Source organism: Delphinapterus leucas, chromosome 6 (assembly GCF_059928025.1).
Source record: "Delphinapterus leucas isolate spDelLeu-1000000601 "Yukka" chromosome 6, BTC_Dleu_Yukka2, whole genome shotgun sequence".
NCBI lineage: Eukaryota > Metazoa > Chordata > Mammalia > Artiodactyla > Monodontidae > Delphinapterus > Delphinapterus leucas.
The window spans coordinates 23990384-24013053 of NC_143134.1; the positions used below are offsets into that span (position 1 = coordinate 23990384).

The following is a 22670-nucleotide window of genomic DNA, read 5'->3' on the forward strand; positions in this document are numbered from 1 at the left end:
GGCTGAGGGCTGTGGGCTCCCAGAGGAGGGTGCACAGGAGAAGGGCATCTGCCTCAACCTGGGGCTCCAGAGGACGGGGCCTTGAGCTGAACCTCGGAACATGAGAAGGAGAAAGCCAGGGAATGGGTCTGGCATGCAAATAAAAGGAACATGTAATGGGGCCACATGTTGTTGGTGGGCAGCTGTTAGATGGATGTATGGATGAGGGAGAAACATCTTTTGCACAGAATTATTTGTTGTGTTATTTGTATGTGGGGAAAGAATATGCAAAGGCTGGAGGGTTGGAGAGAGCCTGTGGTTATGGGCACCTGCAGGTGGTGGGTGCACGTGGAGTGTGGGCCACGGGGTGGGAAGGCCAGAGGTGAGGCTGCTAGGGAGACAGGGATTGCTTACTGTACCCCAGACACTGGTCTATTATATGGTTTATCTCATTAATCCTTGCAACAAGGCTACGAGGTAGGTACTGTTATCGTCTTTATCTGTCAAATGATCAGGGTCGTAGAAAGTAACTTGCCCAAGGTCACACAGCTCATGCATTTGAGAGCTGGATCTAATCTCCAGTGCTTTCCTCCCAGTGTAGCACACTGGCCTGGACTAAGATAGTGGCTGTGGGCATGGGGAGAAGTGTATCAGTTCAGAGATGATTGGTAAGTAGACTTGACAGGACTGCGGACTGGTTGAAAGTTCCCTGGAGGGAGAGGCATTTCTGTTTTGTTTACTCCGCACCTGGTCCTGCACATAGAGCCTGACGCATGGCGAGCGCTCCATGAACATTACTTGAATGGATACATGAATGGTGGCCACCATGTTTACCGGGTGAATAATTCTGGGGCGATGGATCATTCAGCACTGGGGGTGCGCAGCATCTGAGATGGTGGTGCGGGGGGGACCATTGCCACCCCCGTTGCAATGTCTGGGGCATTTGGACCTGTGGGCCTGGAGCTCAGTAAAGAGGTTGGAGTGGAGAAATGGGGTTGGGGGTTGTGGCGGGGATTGGAGGATGGGGCTGCAGAGGGAAGGGAGCTCAGGGCCTGTGTGGCTGAAGAGGAGGCACTACCTTGGTTTGGAAAATGAGCTGGAGTTCGGAGAAGGGCTGATCCCCGCAGGGCTGGGAAAGCCTGAAGAAAGTGGGCTTTTCTCTTTTGCTTACTTAAAGAAATATACCTTATTGCTTACAAAAACAATGGGAGCGATTTCAAATAAAATATGCACACTACAAGAGGATGGTTAAAAGTAGAAACCGAGGGACTTCCCTGGTGGCGCCGTGGTTAAGAATCCGTCTGCCAGGGACACGGGTTCGAGCCCTAGTCCGGGAAGATCCCACATGCCGTGGAGCAGCTAAGCCCGTGCGCCACAACTACTGAGCCTGCGCTCTAGAGCCTGCGTGCCACAACTACTGAGCCCACGTGCCGCAACTACTGAGCCCGCAAGCTGCAACTATTGAAGCCTGCTTGCCTAGAGCCCATGCTCCGCGACAAAGATAAGCCACTGCAATGAGAAGCCCGTGCACCGCAACGAAGAGTGGCCCCCACTCGCCGCAACTAGAGAAAGCCTGAATGCAGCAGTGAAGTCCCAACGCAGCCAAAAGAAAAAGGCAAAAAAATATTAGAAACTGAGGGCTCACAAAAGGAAGTCAGGAGTCTGTCGGGCTGGGGCTCAGCTTCCCGAGAGCTGAGAGAAAGCCAAGACGGGATGGGCCATGTTACTCCCCAAATGTGACGGAAGGAGCCTATTAATTCTTGGATGGAAATGCATTTCTCCTTGTCCTAAATGCTAAACTGACCTGGTCAGGCTGCACAACAAACGGTGTATGTGGGGTGACAGGATGGACGAGGGACTGTAGGGGCTGGAGGGCCAGCCTGAGTCCAGGCTCAGTGACCACAAGCCAGGGTGTCAGGACCAAGGCCAGGTGCACCACTGCCCGGCTTCAAACCCCAGGTGGACGTCTCTGCAGGGGTCCTGAGCAGAGCAGCCTTGTGAACACCCTTTATTAATGGTGTTTTTTTAATTTTTTTAATTTTTATTTTTTTTTTATTAGTGGTGTTTTAAGGGAGGACAACATGTGCAGCTCCTAAGGAGATTGGAGAGCGTGGAGCAGGGTGGTTTTGGTGGCCTGTAGAACATCTGTGTCTGTTCAAAGAGCCAGAGGGGTTTTTATTTGTTTGGAGATGGGGGGAGTTAGGAACAGGAGAGCTGGGGCAGAAGCTTCACGTGGTAGAACCAGAGGTGTTTAAACAAAACTAAGTATTGGGAGCGTCAAGAATGAGGCGTCCCAGGACCTAAGGGCTGACAGTTTTCTGAGAGGCACCGAGCCAAGCCTGTGAGTGCCATGCATCCTGATATAAATTTAAACAACAGTGGGACTTCCCTGGTGGTCCAGTGGTTAAGACTTCACCTTCTAATGCAGGGGGTGCGGGTTTGATCCCTGGTTGGGGAGCTAAGATCCCACATGCCTCGCGGCCAGAAAACCAAAACATAAAACAGAAGCAATATTGTAACAAATTCAATAAAGTCTTTAAAATTGGTCCACACCAAAAAAAATCTTAAAAAAAAACAATAACAGCAACCATGGGACTCAAGGACAGTGCTGTGTCTGGATTATTGAGTTGGGTCTCGCATAGGAAGTTCCAGGTGATCCTGGATGTGGCCGGCTGAGCTCCTGGTCTAGAACCAGGGCGTTCCTCTAATGCATCTCCCCCAACTCCCATCCCACCCAGCTCCCATCCCCATGCGGATTTAAAGTATGGTCCTGCAAGTGGGAAGACGAGGGGTGAGGGCAGAACCCGAGTGTAGGGTGAGTCTGGCAGGACCTGGGGGTTTGTTACAGTGTGGCCAAGTGTCCTTGGGAAGCTCTGCCTGTGATGCAGAGTGGGAGGTGGGTGGAGGTGTTTGCCATGGTAACACCGCAGCTGCAAGACCTGCCTTCTGTGTTCACCCTGCCCCTGGTCTTCCGCGTGATCCTGGATGGACCATTTCATTCTGCGTGCCCGGGCTGCTTCTTCACTGACCAAACAAGGATGCTCCCCATTTTCCAAGGACCCTTCCCGGTCTTTGGATCTGAGTCTATCACAAGCAGCTTTCCCATCTGCCTTCTTCCCCTGCGCCTCCACTTGAGGTCATATTCCTAGAGAGGTGAGCCCTTGCTACAAGAGGAAATGACCAGAGATCCCTCGTCAGGGTAGATGATGTGGAAGGGCAGCTTTGATGGAGAGGAGCCGACTTCCTTCCATGCTCTTGCGGGCTTGACTTACTGATGCCTGGACCCTGTCTCTGTGGTCTATGGAGGAGCCCGGGAGGTGATGGGTGGCTGGGGAGGGGGCCTCTGGAGAACAGGCAGTTCTCCACTACGCCCAGGAAGGGGCGCTCTCCCTTCCCTCCTGGCCTTGGTTTCTTCCAGGTTTCTGCCTACCAGGGTGGCCACCACAGGTGGAAATCTTGTCTGTGAAAATGGGACGACCCAGTGCCATGGTGTTTGGAGCAGGAACGGGGGACCCCCCAAGTCTTCCTGTCCTGGATACTTTAGTGGATGGAGCTGGCCTTGATGGGGGTCACGGGAGAGCCTCTCTGGGCTGACTCTTTGGGAATGAGGCCCTTATCTGCAGGCATCTCCTAGAACATGCTCCACGCTCCAGGGCTATAGTGCCCAGTTTGCACCTCACTGGGCCTGCCTGGCCCCCTTGCCCTTCAGCTTGGGGAGTTGGCCCGGCTATGCCCAGGCTTCTCCCCGAATGAATCTTGGCCCAGGACTCCTTGGGGGACAGCTCTGCCAGACCCCCGCCACACAGCACTACATTAAAGCAAGCCCATTGACGTGCTGTGCAGCGCACCTAGCGGCAGGCCTTGTACAGCCCCGTGTGATATTTAACAGACTCTGCTGTGCTGTCTTACGAATGTTACTAAGCACAAAGCAGAGGGGTTTGCAGAGGGGTTTGAAGGGAATTTTGGGGGGTGCTTGTGGGTATTGGGAGCATTTCCGAACCCTCTTCCTGCTCTTTGGACCAGGATCAGTTTGGGGTCAGTGACCAAGGCAGGGAACCTCTGAGAGTGGAAGCTTCCTGCTCAAGCCGTGGGTTCGATTCTTTTTGAAGTTGCACTCCGGGAGCCCATGCCCTGCCTTCTGCTTTTGTCTGGTTCACGTCCCATGGGCCTTTAGGGCTGTGGATTTAGGACCAGGAGAAGCTTTTCCTTTAAAAGCCTTCTGATATGGAGTCTGGAAAGCCTGGAGAATCTCTTGGAATGGTTCCATGGAATTTGGCTAATTTCTCGCACCCCAGCCCCCCAGTGAGCCATGACCTACTTCTTTTTTAAACGTAATCTTTTGGTTTATACTTTCTCAGCTTCCACTCATTGCAAGGATGGTCCAGATTGTGTGTGTGTGTGTGTGTGTGTGTGTGTGTGTGTGTGTGATGATTGTGTTGTATTGTAAACTGTGTCCCTCCAGGCCTCATTTGGAGAGGCCCGCTAAAATGCCCTGTTCCTCTTGGTCGGCCAAGAGGATATAAATAACTCGGTGCTGGCCCTATGCCATATCTCAGGCTGTATGTTAACCTTTGGGTGCTGAGGATGTGCATAAATAGATTCCAGCCTGGGACTACCCTGGCTGCCTGGGCTCCTTTGTGCCATGGACACTGTCCTTGTCGGAGAGGATTGCTGGGAAGGCAGCTGTCTGCAGGGAGCGGGGAGGCATCCCTTCAGCAAGCCCCCTCCCCACCCTTGCCTAGCTTGGTGCGTGTCTGGTGTCTGTAGGCAGTGTGGGTGGACAGGGCTGGGTTTGATTCTTGGCTCCTGGGGGCTGTCCCTCAGCTTCTTTTGGGCTCTAGAATCTGTTGGCTGATGTTTTCAGCAGATTTTCTCTAAATGGCAACAAATGATTATTTGAGTACAGGCTTGGGGCTTCCATGCCTTTACCTCTTTTAAAGGAGCGAATCTTGAATATCTCGAAATCAGATGTAAAGTTTTGCGTGTATATTCTAAAGAGAAAAACTTGTTGCTTTCATTAGATTCTTGAAGGATTCTTTGACCTCCCCAAACTTAAGAATCTCTGCCATCTCTAGATGGCCAACTTGGATTGGCTGTCTGAAGGATTGTGAATCTGCCTCCTGGCTCAATAGCAAAGAGAGCTGTGATTGATTAGTGATGTCTGCCACTGGCATGGAAAGGGCAGAATGGGTGCCCCGCTAGAACCCAGCTAGTCATTCCTGGGAGCAGTGGTTCACCAGTAGCAGGAGGAATGGGGGTCTTGGGGCCATTCCTTTATTCATTTGACCACTGTTTGTTGATTATCCACTCTGGGCCAGGCCTCGTGTTGAGATTAGAGAGTTAATGAAGTAGGCAGAGGCCCTTGCCCTCAGGGGACTCCCAGTCCAGTGACTGGACACTGTGGTGATTGCCTCTGCAATGGGAATGGAACCACACAATGAACCAGATGATAGCATTTCCATTCAAGTTCACTTGAAATCCCAGTTCTGCTCTGCTCCCTACCAGGCCTTCTCTGGGTCACTCTGGTGGCTCAGAGAGCAGCTATTTCTTGGGGGAGATGAGCCACAGACAGATGAACTTTGTTCAGGGGCCCGTCTGGCCTCGAACAGAGCTCAGAACCCAGCGGCCCTATCTGTCTTCAGAGCAGAGCTGTGCCCAGGAGTGCCATGGGGTAAAGAAGTCACATCCTCCTGAAGAAGACTTAACCAGGTTGCAGTGGGGGGAGACTCTGTGGGGAGGGACATGGGATCCTCGGCCCTGCCAGAGACCCTGAGACCCATCTTCCCCTTGAGGATCCCATGTTGGCTTCTGCTACTAGCCTCAGTAGAGGCCCTGTTTACCCTTGAACTCTGTGCCAAGGGTGCCTAGATTTTTCCTCTTGGAATTTCCTGTGGCAAATTGACACAAGGCTGGAATGTTGAACATTACTAAAAGCTCTGGGAGAATAAACACAGAGAGAAGCTACAACCTAGATAGTTAGTTTGCAAGATAGGTTTTATACGGCTTTCTGCTATGGCTGCTACAGGGAGGTCAGCACGGCTGGGTAGAGTGCCTTTACCTTTTACCACCCAGGCTGCTCTCTGGGCACCTGGGCTCCATAAAGCTCACACCCCAGAGAGATGAGGTGCACCCTTGCCTAGCCAAGGCTCCCATTGGTGGAGTTCTGTGTGAGAACCCACTCCATCCCTGGCTGATTGGAAGGAGGAATGACCCATCGTGGGGATGCTGCTTATGCAGAGAGAATCAGAGTACAAGTTGGTCAGGGTTGGGTGTGTTTTTGCTCACACAGGGCGGGGCGTGCTCTCAGCTACCCAAATGTTACTTCGTTCACCAGGCTTCTTGATTATTTCTGCTTCCATTCAGTGACCTGGGCTTTCTCTTTGCTACTGTCTGTGTCCCCTGGAGCTGCTTTGACAAAATACCGTAGACCAGAGGGCTTAACCAACAAACATGTTATTCTCACAATTCTGGAGGCTGGTAGTCCAAGATCAGGGTGCCAGCATGGTTGGGTTCTCAGCAAGGGCCCTCTTTGGGGTAATTTCCTCACGTGGCTTCCTTGTTGTATGCGTGCCAAGAGGGATTGGGTGTTCCTTCCTCTTTTCATGAGGGCACGAATCCCATCACGGGGGCTCTACCCTCATGACCTAATTACTTCTCAAAGACTCCACCTCCAAATACCATTGCATTGGGGGATGGGGTTTCAACATATCAATTTGGAGTAGGGGGACACATTCAGTTTGTAGCACCTAGACTTGCACTTCATTCAAAGCCTGTTTGGTTCTCATCTCCCTGAGCCCTTTCTTAGCCTCTCCTTCCAATGATGCTTTCTAGAACTCATCTGCATCCTTCCTGTGGCACTAATCATGTGGGTTTCCTTTGATACTTTATCTTCCCAACTAGGTCTCTGTTTTTAATATTCTTATATGTATATAATATGTGTATGTACTGCCATATATATGTATAATGTTGATTAATTTATTTAACAGATACTTATTGTGTACCAGACACTGTGCTAGACACTGGATATAGATACTTACTGGAGAACACAGTAGAAATGGTCCTTGCCCCCTTGGATCTTATAGCCTGATGGGGGAGATAGACAATAATCAAGCAAACAGACAAGTATATGGTTAACATCTTTGACATGAGCAGGATGTAGAAAGAGAGTATAACGGGGGAAGGAGGGAGGACCTCTTTGGGCAGAGCAGTCAGGAAAAGCGTACCTGAGGAGATGACATTTAAACTGAGACCTGAAGAACGAGGAGCCAGAAGTAAGCCAGGTAGAAGAAAGAACATCTCACTCAGAGGCAGTAGCATGTGGAAGAGTTGGGGGGAGGAGAGGAGCTTGGCATTGGCGTTGGCATTGACGGGGCTGGCGTGGCTAGAGCAGAGGGGACTCGGGAGAGACATGCAGGCAGAGCCAGGTCACATGGGACCGTGTGGCCCGGGGCAAGGAGTTTGGATTTCTTCTGAGTACACTTAGAAGCCAGCTACTGACATTATCGAAGTTGTGACATAAAAAGATGACTCTGGCTACTGGGTGGAGAATTAAGGGAGAAGGCAAGAATGACCTCGGAGAGACCAGGGAGGAGGTTATTTTAGTATACTAGATCAGAGATGACGGCAGCCCAGGCCAGGGGGTTGGCCGTGTGGAGTGAGATAAGTGGGTAAATTTGAGATATTTTGGAGATGGACATGATGTACCTTGATGTGGCAGCGAGGGAGACAGAGGAACTCGAGGAGAGCTCACAGACTTCTGGCTTGAGCCACTTGGTGGGCAATGGTGCCACTTTCTGAGATGATGAAGGCTTGGAGGGGGAGATAAATCAGGAGTTCCATTCTAGGCATGTTAATTCTGAGATGCCTTTGAGACATTCCTATCCGGAGCTTGACTGGAGTTATAAATTCTGGGGGTCATTAACATATTTATGGTGGTTAAGGCCAGGGGAATATGTAGGTTCTCCTAGAGAGAGGCCAGCATGAGAGGAGGCCCTGAGAATGTGCCTGGCTCCCCTGTAAATGCCCGGTAAGGGTTTGGGGGTGTTGTTATGGCTCCCCAGGAGTCAAAGAAGATTTTTGAAAAAGAAGGCTTGGACAGCTGTGCCCGATGCTGTTGAGAGGTCTGGAAAGGTAAAGACACCAGGTAACTGTTGGATTTGGGAAAGTGGAAGGCGTTGGTGACCCGAAAAAAAAAAAAAAAAAAAAAAGAAACCTGATCAGAGCTAAAGGAATGTTTGTAAGTTGGCTGGTCAGAGCTTCCTGGGAAATATCCTCATGGAAAGGGAACCCATCCAGTGTGGGGAAGTTGCTCATCTGTCCCTTCAGTGGAGAGATAGCTGAGGAAAACTCAACACTGGCTTGGCTTTGGGAAGTGTGGGCTGGGGGTCCTGCCAGCATGGGCAACCCAGGGGCTCCGTCATGGCACTCTGCAGGTCCTGGGAGCACACCCTCGGCCAGGGTCAGTCTGGACCCTGAGGCCGTGCAGCCTGGGACAGCCCGTAGCGTGGGCCACACGCACCTGATGGCCTTGGATGCTAGTGCATATACACTGCAGTGGGATTAGGACCTCAGCATCCCCTCCTCCCATGTCCTCCCTGGGCTCTCAGGGACCACGATATGGATACTGCAGACTCAGTTTCTCCAGCCATGGCCGAAAGACTCTTTACAATGTGGGAGGAGACCTTTCTCTAAGCTCTGGGCTCTTCTGAGCAACCTAGCTGGCCCGCCCTCTCAGAGAAGAAGGCTCTGGGGCTGCCAGGAGGACCCTTGCTTTTTCAGCCTTCTTCATTGAGGAGATTCCTAGAACAGGCTGAGCAGTGCCTGAGAGGTGCCCCCAGGCTCCCTGCACTGGACCTCCTTTCCTTGCTGGATGTGGGATGTGACCTCTCCTGTAGCCAGCCAGGACGTGGTCTTTGACCTCCTGGGGCAGTACCCACAGAGATGAGGAATCCTGCCCTGCTTCTTCTTAAGTAGCATTAGCCTGGTATTCTGGGGCCAGCTGTCCTCCTCAGGGCCCTTTTGGGGGCTCTCTTGGAATGCTCGGAGACCTGCACATGCCTCTGTTATCCCAGGGTCTCTGAGGTGGGTAAGCATAGCGGAGCACCATGGGCGCCCTCCCACCTAGAGTAGAACCAGGACGTTGAATTAAGCACCAAGGAACGGTAAGATCCTCAAAGGGAGCGAGAGGGAAATTTGAGGAGAGCTGCTCATACCCTGCCTGGCCCAAGGTGCATTGCGGTGGTCCAACAGGAGTCCTCCTGAGTGCGTGAGTTCTCCATCACTCAGCCTTTGGTGGGCTGGCGGTGGTCTCTGAGCACTGTGACGTGCTCAAGAAAAGATTCCCCAGAAATGTTCTTCAGAGGGGCTTGAGTCGCAGCCCCGGCTTCAGATCCTTGCGTAGGCAGTTGTGAGACCTCAGCCTGGTTCTTTAACGTCACGCAGCCTCTGTGCTCCTTGTCAAAATCAGGATGGTTACACCCACATGGAAGCTTGGTCCCCCATTCCCCAGGACTTCCATGGAGCTCCATTTCCAGGTGCTCGGCAGCCCGGATGCTGAGATAAACTGCAGGCCTGCCCAAGCAGCCCCCAGGCTGTGCCGGCTGGGAGGGGGAGGGCTGGCCCCCGAGGCTGGCAGGGGCTGTCGGGCAAGGTGGCTTGGAGGAGGTATCTGAGCTGAGCTTGAAGGAGGAGTAGGCAGGCCTGTTCTAGCAGGCAGCCCTTCTGGTCCTCGCAGGGGGAATGTGTGTCTTGAAACGGGGGGCCAGGCAAGGGTGAACCAGCTCCTAAAAACTTTGTGCATTTTGCCAAGGAGTCTGATTTTCTCCAGAAGACAATGGGAGCCATGAAGTGTTTTAGGCAATAGAGTGACACAGTAGTTAGTGCTTTAGAAAGATCCCTCTGGCCACTGTGGGTACACTGGATCAGAGGAGGGAGCGGCTGGAGACCGGGGGGCCTGCTGGGGACCCACTGTGATGGGGCCTGAGATCAGGAGGCTGAGGCAGAGGGTGGGTGGGGAGGGGCTGGGTCTGAGACCTTCAGAGGTCGGTTCCCAGGGACTTGCTGAACATGGACAGTGAGGGAGGGGGGAGGAGTCCAGGCGGACACTGCAGTCTCTGGCTTGGTGGCCGGCCGCCTGGCGAAGCCGTTACCTGAGGGAAGGGAGGAGGGGGTCTGGGCATAGAGGGGAGATGTTTGGGTTTCGAACTTGTTTGTTGGGAAGCCTTTGGAACAGGCAAGTGGAATTGTGTATGTGGGAGTTTGGGAGAGAGGCCGGAGCTCGAGATTGAGATTATGGGGTTAAGTGAAATAAAGCAGGAAAAGCAGTGAGCCTAGGGCTGGGCACACAGGTGCACAGTAAACATTAGTTCCTTCAGAGAGCTAGTAAGCTTATTTGGGGAGACGAGGCTCACACCTGTGGAAACATTTAACGTGAAGAGGAGGCCCTGCCGAATTAAGTGTTGTAAGGATTATACTGTGTGCTGCAGCCATTCAGAAAAGGGGAGCGGTGTGGCCAGAAGAGCCACGGAAGGCGGTGTGCAGTTGGGGTCCCGCAGCTGGGGAGGGAAGGAGGCTTCCAGAAGGGGGCAGGAGGGGGAAGCAGGGCTGGGCACGGCTACTCCCAGGAGAGAGGGATGTTCTGCTCACAGCACAGGTGCCAGTGTTGGGAGGAGTGTGTGTGTGTGTGTGTGTGTGTGTGTGTGTGTGTGTGTGTGTGTGTGTGTGTGTGTGTGTGTGTGTGTGTGTGTGTGTGTATTTATGTGTGTGTGTATGTGTGTGTATGTGTGTGTGTGTGTGTGAGAGAGAGGGAGAGAGATTGGAGCTTTGAGATGCCCTGGGGAGACACTGGGCAGATAGGGACGACCTGTCCCAGCCTCCCACCTGTCGGTCCCCAATTCCAGCAGACTCTGGGTCCTCCAAACTTGTTGTTCAATAAGTGGAAGAAATAGAGGCATGTGAAAAGAGTCCCGGATTAGGAGTCATACTACATCCTAATACTGCCGCAGTCCTAGTACTACCTCGGCCTGTAACTAACTCTGTGATCTTGTTGCCAACTGGAATGAGTCACCTTGTTAGGTAGGGAGTTCCCCATCCTAAGAGGTATGGAGCAGAGGCTGGAGGCCTCTTGCCAGACCTCAGATGAGTGTCAGGTTTGGGACTTTGCAGGTCCCTTCTGAGCTGCTGTAACGTGAACCTCCTGTCTCTTGGGGTCACGTGAAGGGAGTGGATTATGGGTACCAGGAGGCTCCCTCTGCCCCCCCACCTCCTCTCCTTCCCCTTTCTTTTTCTCCTGATTTTCAAAATGAAATTCACTTTCCTGCTTTTGCTGATGACAAAAGCCGTATGTGCTCGCTATAAAACGTAATTCTGCCGAGACAGGAAGGTCACCTCAAGAAAGTAGAGATCATCCGCAGCCCTAACACCCTGAAATAACCCTGAAATAAGTGAACGTTTAGGAGAATGTAGACTTCCAGGATTTTAAAATATGCATACACGTATTTTTAACAACAATGATGTCATGCAGTACGTGCTGTTTTGTTAGCTCTTTTTCCTCTAAATATATGAATGTTTCAATCTTAACGTCTCCGCACACGCAGGTTTACTGGTTTTGGTGGTGGTCTCGTTTCCCCCGTGGGTGACACGCAGAGCTTGCTATGGTTACACGTGTACATCCACTCTGTCATGTAAGAAACTCATGTTTGGATCTGAGCCTGCCACGTGGTAGGGGACAGATATTCTGGGCCCTCAGAGGGAAGGGAGTACTTAGGCAACAAGAGAGCTCTGGGATCCCTGACTTGGGCCTTCCTCGAGGTGAAGGGGAGGACAGGGGACTGGATTGAAGTGGGATCTTCACAGTGGGTGGGCGTGTTTCTGGGTAGTTGCCATTTGTGGGTTTGGGTTGTTCTCCACTGAGGGACCACTCAGGAGAGGATAGTCTATTTCCTCTGACTTCTCAGGGCAGTGTGCAGGGTGAGGACTGTACCAAGCATTGAATTTGAGAACGGAAAAAGCAGAGGCCTCTTTAGCAGCCATCCAAAGACAAGGAAAGATGATGCCCAAAGTGGAACGCTTTAGGAATCTGTATGTGTGTCGGCATCATAAAAGAATAAGCTGGTTGGTAATGTCAAGAGCAGGGCTGCGGGCCACGTTGGAGAGGGCTGGAGAGGGTTGGTGGGCCAAGCCTGGAAGGAAGGTGGGCCTGGGGTGGTGACGTATTTTCTCCGTTCGGTTTTCCTAAGTGTTTGTGTCTCTGGGGGAGTTTTAAGTAAACCAAGCAAGGATCATTGCCTGCAACTTGTTAATCCTCCCCTAGTTACAGCAAAGATGATTGGAAATCCCTAAGAAATCAAAAATTAGTAGCTACCAGGTGGTAACCAGTGAGCTCAGAAGATGGAGGCTGCAGCAGCAGAGGTCATTAAGGGGCCAGCTCTCCCTGCTGCTCTCGGAAGGAGGTGGAGAGCTGTGCTTGGAGCAGAGGTGGGCTCTTACCTCCCGGAAGATGCACAGGGCGGGAAGAAAGCTGGGCAGGTGCACAGGTCTGGGGAACCCCCGCCTCCTCCTTTCCCCTGCTGGGAACTCATCCACAGACGCCCAGGCGGGAGGAGGCACTTTGGCCACCTCTTGGCTACCTCTTCTGCCTGTTTCTCCTTTTGCAGGCTCAATTGTATTCTAGTTGCTTTAATTAGGGCCTGTGTCTTTAAGGAGGTTGAGCTGGTAAAGGGGCCTCAGAAGAGAACCAACCAGAACACCTGCACTGGTCCTAGATGGGGAGGAGAGGGCCCTGGAGATCCCCGCCCACTGGCCTGAGCACCCTGCCTCCCGCACTGCTTGAAGGAGGCGTGGCTTGGAGGGCCCCTAGTTCGAGGATGTGTAACAGGGGGCGCTGGCAACGGTGAGGGGGGGCCTTGGTTGCTCTGTCTGTAGTGTGCCTCAGGCTGATTCATGATGGGAGGAAAGTGTGCTGTCTGAGGAGGTGGCAGCTGTGGGCAGAACAGGACAGCGTTGTGTCTGAAAATGTTTCTGGGTGGAGCCTGGGGGATCCATGATTCCACCTCAAAACAGAGCTAGAGGCAGGCTTGAAGCTCATCCCCACAAAATTTCATTTTAGAGATGAAGAAGCTGAGGCCCAGAGAGGTGGAGTTATTTGCCCACAGTCACACAGCTAGGGAGTGGCAGGACTCAGGCAAGAGGTCAGGTCTGGCCTCCCTGGGCAGTGTCCTGTCCTGCGAGGAGGCTTGGCATAGTGGAGGGCTAACTGGACAGGGGGTCAGACACTGGGGTCCCAGACTCAGGACTTGAAACATCTCTGAGTTTCCTTATTTAAAGAACAGACAGGGGCTTCCCTGGTGGCGCAGTGGTTGAGAGTCCGTCTGTCTGCCGATGCAGGGGACACGGGTTCGTGCCCCGGTCCGGGAAGATCCCACGTGCCGCGGAGCGGCTGGGCCCGTGAGCCATGGCCGCTGAGCCTGTGCGTCCGGAGCCTGTGCTCCTCAACGGGAGAGGCCACAACAGTGAGAGGCCCGCGTACTGCAAAAAAAAAAAAAAGAATAGAATCAAATCTGTCCTGTCCACCTCATGGGGCTGTCGTAGAACAGAAAATGAGAGAAGCGCCGTGACGGTACTTGGAATGCTGCAAAGAATCCCCCTCCCCTACACCCCTCCCCACCATGTTTAAAACTGTGATGTTCCGCAGCACAGGATCCTGGCCTGTACCATGGAAAGGGAGGCGGGCAGCGATGGGTAGGTCCCCACACAGGGGGAAGGGACGGACTGTCAGGGAAGGCTTGATGCTTGAGTCCATGCAGAGCCCTGGAGGTGGCTTTTGGCTTCTGGCCGTGGACAGGAGGTCTAAGATCACTTGGATCACGGGCTAGACCGGACCTCTGCTTCCTTCCTTTTCCTTCCAGCTTTTTGCAGGAAGCTCGTTAGACAGTCCTGAGCCCCTGTTGTTCCGCGAGAATCCCATTTGGTTTGTCCATGGCGCAGTGAAGGCTGGGCTGGAAGGGGCGGGGTGTGGGGTGCCCATCTTGGGAGTTCGCAGTCCAGAGCCCCTCTCCCACCCTCCCTTTCTCCATAAGGGCTCACACCTGCATTGTTCCTGTCCCCCACTGCCCTCCCTGCCCCCCCGCCCGGATCAACCTCTCAGAGGTCAATGGCAAAAAGGAGGGGGGAGAAACAGAAATGATGATGACTGATTTTCTTCTCCTGTCGGAGCCTGGGGAGGGTGGTTGTTTTGCTTCCTGGACCTCAGCGGAGAATTCTCTGCCAGACAATCATCTCAGCGCTTTCATTGCTTTCTGATGCTCTCCTAACTGCACAGGGTCAGCTATTAAATGGTCATCAAACCTCAGCCTCTATCCCATCAATAGTCATAAAGTTGGGGAGATAAAAGCCATCAGTTTTCCATTATAGCTGAAAGCAATACTGTAGATACCTATTTTCTGAATGCTGCAGATGTATTTTAACCAGAGCAGGGTTTTCAGTGGGTCCCCAACTCAGCAGCTGTGAGTCCTGCTGGGCCCCGGAGAACCTGCCAGGTGGTGGTTGAAATGGGGGAGGGGCCAGGGCTTTCTCTCCCTTTGTCTCCTCTCTCCTAGGATTGAAAGGGCACATCCTCAGGTGTGGGATGCTGGGGTGGGGGCGCTGCGGTGGTGGGACTGTGGGCTTCTTCCCTTGGTTCTGACCAGGGGCCGTGCATAAATGCAGGGGTTGTAGTCTGCTCATTCTAATGAGAAGTGACCCTTCCCTGCCTGATCTCGGGCTGCGGGCAGGCCTGGGGCTGGGCTCAGGGTAGGTGCCTGGTGATTCGAGGTGTGGGTGTGAGGGCCCGCAGGCTGGGTCTGGTGGAATAGGAGGGGCTGCAGCCTAAGGAAGCTGCGAGACAGCTGCGGACCGTCGGGAGGATGGCTGCTCCTGATACATAGTCCCTGGAGCTTCTCACAGATGGACAGGCCATTTGGAAATGGATTTTGCAAGCAAATAGCTCGGCAGTGAGCAGCCATCAGATAAGTCCTCAGAATGAACTTTTCAAAGCACTCAAACCCCAGGGCCCTCCCGCCTCTGGTTCCAGAAGAATCTGGGATCTGAGACCGCCTGCTTCGGACCCCCGCCTGCAGCCTCCTCTCCTAGCCCTCCTTCCAGGCGCCTGTGCCCCAGCCTCCCTGGACGGGTAACTTCCCTCTGCTTTTCCTGCCTCTGGGGTCCTGCAGGGACCAGCTCCCCTGCCTGGGCCGTCCTCCTAATGAAATGGAAAGTTCCTGTTCATCTTAGGAGACCCTTTGAGGTCACCATCTCTTTGAAGCTTCTCTGTCTTCCTGGAGGTTATGTTTTCTGTTCCCTGTGCTCCTACACCGCTTGTCCCGACCCCCGTCAGAGGTCTTCTTAGGATGCATTGCAGGTGTAACATGTGTGGATTTCACTCTACAACACACTCTGGGGTCAGGTCACATTTCCTGATTTTTCTAAATTGGCTCCAGGTTCTCCCTGCCCCAGCCTGGCCGGCAGGAAATGCAATACCATTAATGGAGCTTCCCTTGCCTGTGGCATTGCTCCCCCTGCCAGCTTTACAGTAGGGCTGGGGCCTTCAGCATCTGCTGGGCACCCCCGAGACCCCACAGTTGTAATCTCCACTGACCCCAGACGTGCCCAGAGGGAGCCCGCCGACCAGGCACTTCCCTCAAGGCCATGGGGACTCCCTGTTCAGCAGCTCCCGGGGTCCCTCATGTGGGCCCTAGAGCAGGGGGCCCAGGTGTCCTCTAGCTTGGGGAATGGTTTTCTCTCCTGCCCCACTGGGCTTCTCTGCCCTCTCCATCACCAAGCCCTGGCACCTCCCGCTCTTGGCTTGCTTTCACTGGGCTTCTGAAGATAAGGCCTCTTCTTAGCGGCAGGCACGCTCAGGCCTCCCAGCCTCAAAATCCTGTTCTCCTTCTAGAAGTGACACATGGGTGTTGGGGGAGGAAGGGAAAGCACCTTTTATCATTTCAATTCTCGTTCTTCGGTGTCTTCTCCACCAAGTTATCCTGCATGCAGCTGCCACGTGGCCTGTCCACGTGCCCTTGCACCTAGCCTAGGGGTGGCACAGTGGAGGGTGCAAGAAATACTTGTTGAATTCTTTTTTTTTTTTTTATTTTTTGCGGTACGCGGGCCTCTCACTGTTGCGGCCTCTCCCTTTGTGGACCACAGGCTCCGGACGCGCAGGCTCAGCGGCCATGGCTCACGGGCCCAGCCGCTCCGCGACATGTGGGATCTTCCCATTTGTTGGATTCTTGAATGCTCTTTCTTGCTTTAAACAGAGATTGTAGGAGGTAACTTAACCTTTTCTTATTGACGCAGTGCTCTCCTTAACTACCGGTTAATTCGCACGGATGGCGTCCGCGATGCCTTCAGGTGTTACTGACTTACAAAGAACTGTTGGACCCTACACTAATTAGCCTCAGACACCATGAATCTTGAGTAATTGTGTTTTGCTTTTCTAGTATTTCTGTTTCCTTCACTGTGTCTGCTGTCACTTCTCGCTGAAGGTTCTGTCTGCCCCTGGGAGTTTCCCTCTGTCATCCGTTTTCTTTCACTGGTTTTCTCTGGAACAGAAAAGCAGATTACCTGTGTGTTCAGATTATCTATGCACTAGGCACCATTAGACTTTAAGCAAAGAGATGAAGGATTTTCTTAGGAGTAAAATATCTATTTTAGTGTACAAACTCCATACTCCCCATGCAGGTGGCTTCCTTGTTCTTGGCGGGCTGCCTGAGGAGTGACCTACAAAAGTGCTATTATGGTGGACCTTTCAGATTAAAAATATATATTTTAAGATGACTTTGGAAAAGGGACATGAGAGCATGTTAAGGCCTTTTGGAATTAGAGTTGGCTACGTAGATGGATAAGGAGAGGCGAACTCTGTTTTTTCTGCAAAGAATATCACTGACTCTTCATCACCTGTAGTTTTCCCCGAGGACCTTGGGTCACGGCACAGTTCTACCTTTTTTATCACTGACGGCGGGCCTGGGGATTCGGTTGAGGGAGGTTTGGACCTTGGAGGGGCGAGGGTTGTCACACCAGCAGGGGATATCGTCTCATCCTGGAGCTGTCGCCTCTGCACTGTGTCTCACTGCAAGCACGCGAGTCAGCGGTGGAGACAGTAAGGCCTGACCCAGTTAGGGTGCTGTGTGGACCAGGTCAAGAGAGTGCACGGTGAGGGCCTCTTTTCAGAAGTTAAAAAAAAAAATTTAACTGAAAGATAGTTGATTTACAAGGCTGTGTTAGTTTCTGGTGTACACAGAATATGTATACGCATATTCTTTTTCATATTCTTTTCCATTATGGTTTATCACAGGATATTGACTATAGTTCCCTCTGTGTACAGTAGGTTCTTCTTGGTTATCTATTTTAGATATAGTAGTGTGTATATTGTTACTCCCAAACTCCTAATTTATCCCTCCCCTCTTTTCCCCTTTGGTAATCGTAAGTTTGTTTTCTATGTCTGTGAGTCTGTTTCTATTTTGTAAATGGGTTCATCTGTGTCATATTTTAGATTCTACGTATAGGCGATATCGTATGGTATCTGTCTTTCTCTTTCTGACTTACTTCACTTAGTATGATAATCTCTAGGTCCGTCCATGTTGCTGCAAATGGCATTATTTCATTCTTTTTTATGGCTGAGTAATCTTCCATTGTGTGTATACACCATATCTTCTTTTTCCATTCATCTGTCGATGGACACTTAGTTTGCCTCTACGTCCTGGCTGTTGTAAACAGTGCAGTGATGAACCCTGGGGTGCATGTATCTTTTCAAATTAGAGTTTTCTCCAGGTTTATGCCCAGGAGTGGGATTGCTGGATCATATGGCAACTCTATTTTTAGCTTTTTAGGAAACCTCCGTACTGTTTTGCATAGTAGCGGAACCAATTTATATTCGTGAGGGCCTCTTTTCGGACACGAGGGACGTGGGAGCGGGGCTGGTGTCAGCAGCTTGATGGAAGGGACGAACCTGTACCAGAATTCCTGGGTCCTGCCCCCAAACCGGCCCCAGCTGTCTGGGACACCTCAGAGGTGCTCTGTACCCTCTCAGCCTTGGCTCCTTTATCTGAAAGCAAAGGGAGTGAAGGAAATGATATCCCAACTTCTATGCTTCATCAACTGTGGCTTGCCTTATTTCTGGGATTTGGGCAGGCGAGGAGGGGAGTATGTGACAGAGGAGAACCGTGGGCTCAGGGCATCAATAAACTTCCTGCCACCCAGTGAGGTCAAAACTGTCTTTGTCTTATGATTCGGAAGTTTGCAGGAGAAGATGCAGGCGGTGTGTGTGTGGCCTTAGGAGGTGTGGGGACAGAAATACCGAGGGAGACGCAGCTTGACCAGCAGAGCTGTTGGAGGAAGGGCGTTCCACTTCGATACCTGTGCAAGGCCAGACTCTTGCCTCTCTGCCGTGCAGGTAGAAGCTGAAACAGGGGCCTCTGGACAGCAGCTTCCTCATTTCCGGAGTGAGGCGGTTGGGCTCACTGGTCTCGAAGGTCCCTCTTCACCCAAAACACTGAGAACCAGAGAAACGCTTTACAGTCTCCCCTCTTCCTGGCAAGGGAGGACGTGGGGAGTTCTGCCCAATGGCCCATCCCCTCCTTGGATTCTCTGGTTGGGGTGCAGATGTCAGATCAGCTCTCCAGAGCATCCTGGGTGCTGCATCTCTAATTCTAGGCTTTCCAGGTCTGAGAGCTGGTCCATAGGCCCGTGGGCTGTGCTGTGTGGCATTTGGGCTTCCCAGGCTCAGAAACATGGGCGCCAGGCAGATCAGGGTCCTCCTAATTCTGGTGGCTGGAAGAGCAAAGAGGAGAGAGTCATTCTCTGGTGATTCCACCCAGAGGATGCCCTTTGGTGATGGCAGTGGGAGGAAGGCTGATGCAAGCGTGTGTGTTCTTTGGGGGATGAGTGTGTACTCAGAGGAGGGTGCTTGAGTGAATGAAAGTGTGTGTCCCTATGGGAGAGGGATGTTCTAGGGGTGGTTTGTGGATTTTATCAGCACGCTCCCTCAAAGTGCCTCTGCACTGTAGGTGCTACTGCTGTAAAGAAATTGCCGTCTGCTTTAATAATAACGAAACCCAGGCTCTCCACAGGAAAAGGGGGAAATCTCCTGGGCTCCACTGTCCTCTCCTGGGGCCCCTTCCCTTGGGGCTCTCTCAAGGATGACCACTGCCACTTCCCGAGTGTGAAGGGGTGGGGGCAGCCCTGCTCCCCTTTAACACTCAGGCTCCAGTGGAGATGCCGCTCCACTTTCTAAAACCTCACACACAGCCGGGATCAGCTGTTAATGACACTTACGAAGAGTAGCCCCCGCTCGCCGCAACTAGAGAAAGCCCGCACGCAGCAACGAGGACCCAATGCAGCCAGAAATAAAAATTAAAAAAAAAAAAAAAAAAAGAAAAGCAGGTGTGCTGTAGGCCTGTAAGGGGCGAGCCTTCCTCGTGGCAACAAAGCCCAGTAACTCTTGAGGGGGAAGGAAAAAATGGCAGAGCGTGTTTAAGGTCAGGCAGCACTGGCTCTGCCCTGGTGGCTGTGGCCACACCTTGGGGCCTCTTTCTTACATTCTGCTGCCGCCATCGTACCCAACCCCAGAGGGCGATGTCCCTCCCACATGGGAGCAGTGGCCCGGGCCCCTCTGCCGCTCTGAGGGGACTGGCAGCCTTGGGCTTGCACCCCAGACAGGCCAGTGTTCAAGTCCCAGCCGCAGCACTTCCCAGGCATGCCACAGTCATTTCTCCAAGCCTCGGTTTCCTTCTCTGTCTGGTGGGGGATTTTGTGAGGATTAAACGCGTTAATGCTTTTAGAGGTGCTTAGCGGACACACAGCAAGTGCTCAAAATTGTTAGCTATTATTACTTATTATTAGTTTGGTAGGTCTCAGTAATTGCAAAGACAGGACTGAAATAGAAATAATTATAGCAAACATAAACTGCATAAAGATACAGGAAACATAAACTGCATAAAAAAAAAACCAGGTTTCCATGGTGCAGATTTCAGATCCCGAGTGTCTGGGCTGGCTCAGCATCCTTGTGGCTGTCCCCGGGCTGGGCATCGGAATTCCGTGAAGGTTTCTACCTGGCCGCCCGCCTTGGAGCCTCTCGGCCTCTTGAGTGTGTCGTTGCTGGTGGCAGCAGCCTGTTTCCTGGTGGTGGGAGCGAGGCTGCAGGTCTTGTTCTTTGTCAGGAGCTGGACTGGAGTGACTCAGCTCTGAGGTCTCAGTTTTGGGAGAAACTCAGAAACCTCCTTTGGGATGAACTAACTGATATTAATCGTTGACTCCCCAACTTCTCCGAGCTGGCTGGCTCTGCTCTGAATGTGGAAGCTCGGGTGGCATCCTGTGTTCTCTCATGGCTGTTGCTGCCTCCCTCTGCTTCCTTTTAGAGCAGGAGGGGTCAAAAGTGATGGGTTTTGAGAAGGTCAGCTGTATGAGGGTGAGTGGGAGAAAGTCCTAGCCTGGAAGGCTGGTGTCCAGAGATTGTACCTGGGCTGTGGCTCCTTTGCAGTGGGCCACTGTAGCCTGGTCAACACATTGAGTGTGTCCCACAGAGACTTCCACCAGGAATGACACTCCGTGTGATGCCATTATGTGTGCTACTTGGATTTGAGCCTAGAGGGTGGGTCAGGGGCATCCTCTGCCAACTTCTGAATGTCTACTGGAACATAGTTATTTTTTATTTCATTTCTGTTCAATTCTATGCACATGGACTTACCATTGTCTTGGGGTCCTGGATACCTTAATTAAAATGTCATTCATCACCCGTTACAGATCCTTTCCCTGCAGATCACCAGCCACCTGATGTCTAACTGCCATTCCCAGTTTGCCTCCTGGTTTGGAAGGGTTCTGCTTAAGGCCTTCCAACAGCCTGTGTATCTACCTAGTATTTGCAGACCTACTACTGCAGAGGAATGCAGCTGGGTATTCAAGGGACGGCCTTCCTATCAGCTATACAACTGGTCTACTTTCCTCTTGCCACATTCATTTCCATATATTAAAACCCACTGTACCCCATTTCAGTGCAATGGTAGGTTCTACTCTTTCCTTTGAACGCCAACATCACCACCAGCAATACCCAGATGAAATTCACGTTGCCTGTAAGGACATCCAGTACACGTCTAGTAGGCCAAGGGGCAACGAGAAGGACCACCGCAAAATGCCAGGCCCCCGTGGAAGACCATCTATGGGGGGACACTGTCAGGCTGTCTTGCTGGGACACATTACCTTCCTGTACCAGAAGCTGGAGGACCGCTCCCTGGGGTCTGGGCTCAGACATCCTCAGCCTGATTGACTGATGGCTTCAGGCTCTGTGCCTCTTGGGGTGTCCTCTGGTGGCTTTCTTTGAGCAGACCCTGATGGCACATGGCCCCTGTTGTGTCCTGGTAGGTCTGTGGTTTGCAGCTTTCTACCCACTGTGCCCATCAGTATCCATTTCTCCTGCCCTGTTTGACTCCCTGCACTGGGGCCATACCTGTCGAGTCACCTCTGCCGTCTGCCAGCTGCCGTGGGGATCCACCTTGGCTGACACACGGAGATGTTGCCTCCTACCTTGACCCCAGATGCCTACCACAGGAGCAGGATGCAGGAACTGGAGTGTGTTTTACAGGAAGTGCTGGATGTCCAATGGTGTTATGGCCAACCCACTTTCCAGCCGACTGGGAAGAGGACAGAGTGAGCAGTTGGGGGGAACCTACCTTCACTTCAGAATTCTCCTGGGGAGCCCTGCCCCTTGCACTCATTGGAGAGAATGAGGGCTTGGTGGTGAACCCTGTCTTAGCCCATTTGATCTGCTATAACAGAAATACCATATACTAGGGGGTATAACAACAAAAGTGGAAGGGGCAAGCTCTCCGGATCTCTTTTATAAGGGCACTAATCCTATTCACGAGGGCTCTTCCATCATGACCTAATCACCTCCCAAAGGCCCCACCTCCTAAAACCATCATATTGGGGATTGCGTTTCAATATATAAATTTTGTGGAGACCAAACATTCAGTCTATAGCAGGCCCCTCAGGGGAATCTTTTTGCCCAGGGCTGCCCAGGTGTCCTGGAAAGGCTTCTGTTCATTGCATCCAGAACAAATGCTACTCTTGTTTCTGCCTCAAGAACCTACTCATTCATCCTTTCCCATTGCTGGGTCCACTTCCCTCTCTGTTGCACTGTTGCCATGATGGCTTTTCCTCTCTTCCTGGGTCTGCTCCTCCCTGTGTCTCGATTTCCACTTACAGGCTTTTCTTCCCTTTGTACCTTGTACTCCTGTGTTCTGTCTCCTATCTTTTTTTCTTTTTTTTGCGGTACGTGGGCCTCTCACTGTTGTGGCCTCTCCCATTGTGGAGCCCAGGCTCCGGACGCGCAGGCTCAGCGGCCATGGCTCACGGGCACAGCCGCTCTGCGGCACGTGGGATCTTCACGGACCGGGGCACGAATCCGTGTCCCCTGCCTCGGCAGGCGGACTCCCAACCGCTGCGCCACCAGGGAAGCCCCGTCTCCTGTCTCTTGAACCTCGGCCTTAGCAGAGCCCTTTAGGGCGTGCGTGGGAGATTCAGTGGAAGCAGTGAGGAACCACTTATTCTGAGATAAATGCATTCAAACGCTTGATGAGCACTTAAGATTCTTCTCACTCCTTGCCTGGTGTTATGTCTTCACGTAGAAGTCACCATCTTTTTTCTGCCACATGGAACAGTCTTCC

The 22670-nt window shown here is 52.3% G+C and overlaps 1 protein-coding gene across 1 annotated transcript in view; it reads left to right on the forward strand.

Annotated features, from left to right (window-relative positions):
• GFRA2 (GDNF family receptor alpha 2) overlaps window positions 1-22670 on the forward strand; it is a 90212-nt gene that overhangs the window by 36131 nt on the left and 31411 nt on the right.